We start from the raw sequence: 3,858 nt of genomic DNA, 5'->3' as shown, positions 1-3,858 counted from the left end.
TCATGACCATTGTGTTTACACCATGGGACGAGTGGCAACATTGTGGAGAGGGCCTTCGCCTTGTAGCTCAGGTGGGACTGCATGGAGACAAGTGAAAGGCTACGTGCAGCATGCAGGGTTGCTTGACGGGTAGAAAGATGGACGGGTGAGCCAGTGCAGGAGTGGTGGCACACGAGTGGTCAAGACCATCTCCTCTCTTTCTAGACGTGGAAAAGGAGCAGGTGAGGAAGCACCAACCTGGAGTTTGTATCCAAGGGCAGGGCCTGGGCCCCATGCATGCTGCCACCCAGCCTGAATGATCTGGGTCTCCAGACGCAGCCCTCACCCCTCATGCCGCCCAGCAGACAGCAGGGTGAGACATGCGCTGACAGTCGTCTTCAGCAGCGTGTCCCCCACCACTGGAAGAGAATGAGCCAGAAAGGGGTGGTGGGCTGGATGGGTGCAGCACATAGCTAAGCTTCCAAACCCCCGAGTGGGTAACGGGCAGCAGATGCTGGATGTACTGCCTGGAGAGGCTCTTTGGGGCCAAGCTGGGACTGAGCCCCCGAGAAACAAACTCTGTGCCTGGACCAGGTGATGTTTGGGACAACCGTGAGCAAGTGCAGGCCATGTTCCTCAGAGACCCTTGGTAAAGTAAAGAAGGGAGTTGCCCTGTCCCCCAGGCTCCTGCCATTAGGGATCCCAGCCCGAGAGGGACATAGGGGCCTGGGGCATGAAGGCAATGTTGGGACTCACGTCACGGCCCAAGCTCAAGCTCCTGCTGGCCTAGCCCAGCCCCCTGGAAGCCACTGGCTGTCTGCCAGCAGCCGGGGCAGAGTGTCCCTAAAGGCTATCCAGGGAGTGTGTTCCCAGACTCACAGGAAGGTCACAGTCCAGCCTGGGACAGTCAGCTGCAGTCCTCCCTTGCTTTGTTCAGACTCAGCTGCTCACCAGGCACCTGATGAGGGTTCCTGAGCCCTGGGGAGGTGGTGGGAACTAAGGCCAGACAAGGCAAATGCTCAGCAGCCCCGGCTACCCTGGCGTGGTGGCTGATTTGCATTCTGCAAACCTCACTCCACATACTGCAAACCTTTTTTGCCTATCTAAAGGCTGTGTGGTGGTTAGCAATTTATGATGAAAGGAACTAAAGAGATGGCTCAGCAGTTAAGCACACTGGTTGCTCTTACAGAGGACCCAGGTTCCTGTCCCAGCACCCTCACAGGTGCGAACAACCATCTGTAATTCCAGTCCTAGCATCTGTGGGCAAGAGGCATGCACATGGTGCACAGACATACATGCAGGCAAGATGTGCACATAAAAACAGTTTTTAAAAAACTCCATGATCAAGTCAGACATGATGGCACACAACTTTAATCCCAGCACTGGGTGGGGGGTGGGCAGTCAGATACAGGCTGATCTCTGTAAGGTGGAGGCCAGCCTGGTCTGCAGAGTGAGTTCCAAGACAGGACTAACAGAGAAACCCTGTCTCAAAAAAAACAGAAACAAAAACAAAAAATTCCATGATCAAAGTTTTCCATTACCACAGAATTCTTTCACACCCCTGAGCATCCACTATTCTGGCCCTGCCCCTACGATTTGCCCATACTAAGCATATTGTATAATGGAAGCATTCAACATGTTTCTCTCTGTGGCTGGCTGCTTCCAGTTGTTCTCGAGATGCATGGAGCCGTGCTTCCTATTTCATGGTTGAATCACAGTCTGTGACACGGCTGGATTGTGCTTTCCACTTAACTGCCTCTGCGTGTGGGTCATTCTGCGAGGGTGTGGGGATGGTGCTAAGCGCAGCGGGTGCCTGCCAGGCCGAGAGTGGACTGTTTCATCTCTGCTCTACACACCCACCTGGACTGCATTCCCAAAGCTGCTGCCTTATTCCTACCAGGGATATTTTTAATTTTTTCTTAATGGGGAAGGGGATATTTGCCTCTCTCCTACCACGTGGATCCAGAGGGTGGAGCTCAGGTTGTCGGCTTTGGTGCCTTTCCGATCCAAAATATTCAAACCATCTTGCTGGCCCCTCAGGCTATTGTTTCTAAGCAACTTAACTCTGCTTTTCTCACTCTGGAGCTCCCAGATATTAAAGTAAAATTGAGTAGTGAATTGTCGACTTTTGGGTAGAATGCCTACCTTATCAGTCAAACCTGCTGAAGCCTCAAGTGAGGCCAGCATTTCACTGGCCTGCAGACAGAGGGCTGCTCCCCTAGCCTTCTGTCCCCACTGTTTGCTGAAAGTCCACCTAGTGGCTGACAGGTGTGGAAGAAGCCAGCCCTGTGGCAACGATGAAGCCCCTGGCACCTGCAGGCTGACGGGTACCAGTTCGTGTGCAGCGTCTGTGTCACGGTCGCATGGTGAGCCAGAGAGAACCATAGGTGGTGCCGTGCCTACACACCCTCTCCCTAAGGCCATGCAAAACACTGTTGAAGCCACTTGTCTGAGGTCACACAGCTGCAAAACCAGACCCCCCCCAAACTTAGTGGCTGTTACACTGCCCACCACCCTGGAACGGCTCGATGAGGGGGTGGGGTGCTAATTCCGGCTGAGCCTCATGACTGTCAGGGCTCAGCTGTTGAGCTTGACTGAAGCTATTTTTATAAAAAACCTTCCCCCTTCTATCTGGGCCTTTGGCTATTTATAGTCCCTGGCTTAAGAGAGTCAGTGTCCCAGGACCCACCTAAGCCCCCATAGCAGATTCCTCTGAGCCCCTGACCCGTGTCTCTCTCCCAGAACCCCAGGAAAGGGAGCCAGGACTCCTTTCCTGCTTACAGCAACACCTCCCGGAGAACAAGGGCAAACTAACTCTCTCTCTCTCTCTCTCTCTCTCTCCAGGGTTTCTCTATGTAGCCCCAGCAGTCATGGGTCCAGGCTGCCCTTGAATTCACAGAGATCCTCCTGCCTCTACCTTCTGAGTGCCAGGATTTCAGGCATGTGCCACCACCACCCTGCTGCAACATGGGCCTTCTTAATTCCTAATTTCTCTCACCTGGAGACAAAACTCATTAATTCTTGCATCATTCTAGCCTCTCTCCTGCCTCACTCCTCAGAAACTGCTGTGCCCCCCACCCCCACCTCCTATGACTCTCATCCTCTCCCGTGCACCCCGACTCCATTCCTGCATCAGCTGCCTCTGCTTCACTTTCCAGGAGTAAGCTCTCCTCGGGTTTTCCTGTCTGCCCAGCTGCTTCTCAGGAGCTCTTGGTCTGGACCACTGACTCTATCCCGCTTCTATTAGTTTGTCTGCTCCCCGCTGTGGCCGAGTGAGGGAAGCAAGGATATGTAGTCTGCACATAAAGGCTGAAGCTCTCTTCTGGAGGTAGTCCCTGGCTGCTTCACCCACAGCAACTGAAGGATAGTGAGTGTCTATGTCCCCTGTGAAACAGGGACACATTACAGTCACCTGCATACAGGGAGGAAGGAGGGAGGTAGCAGCAGTGTGACTGAGGCTGAGTAGGAGCAGCATCTCTTCCCCAAGCTGGGGGGTGAGGGCCAGGCCCCAAGAGGGTGTGTCAAGTCTCCCTGGTCTTGTGACAGATCTGGGAACTGGCCCCAGGATCGCAAGGAGCCTGATGGTTCTACAGACCTGTTCAAGGGTCAGTCAGCACACTCTGGAAGCACATATGAGCCCCCGGGGGTGGGGCAGTCCTCCCAGCCCCAAGGCCTTCCTTTGTCCCTTTTTCCATCCTGGACTGACCTGCTTCATCTACCACCCAGGAGCTAGCAAGAGCAAGGCGAAGCAGTGCACCCGGGTAGGCTCCCAGGAGTGGTAGAGGCTATCATCACCGAAGTCTGGTGTTGGTTTCTGGGAAACCTGGACCCTGTTGTACTCCTGTGTCTCTCAAGTTGATCTGATCGGGTTGTTTGGGG

This window comes from Microtus oregoni, unplaced genomic scaffold, assembly GCF_018167655.1.
Source record: "Microtus oregoni isolate MIOR12 unplaced genomic scaffold, Mior012 000043F_ref0000047, whole genome shotgun sequence".
NCBI lineage: Eukaryota > Metazoa > Chordata > Mammalia > Rodentia > Cricetidae > Microtus > Microtus oregoni.
The sequence above is the reverse complement of the archived record's forward strand: the minus strand, read 5'-3'. Positions refer to the sequence as shown.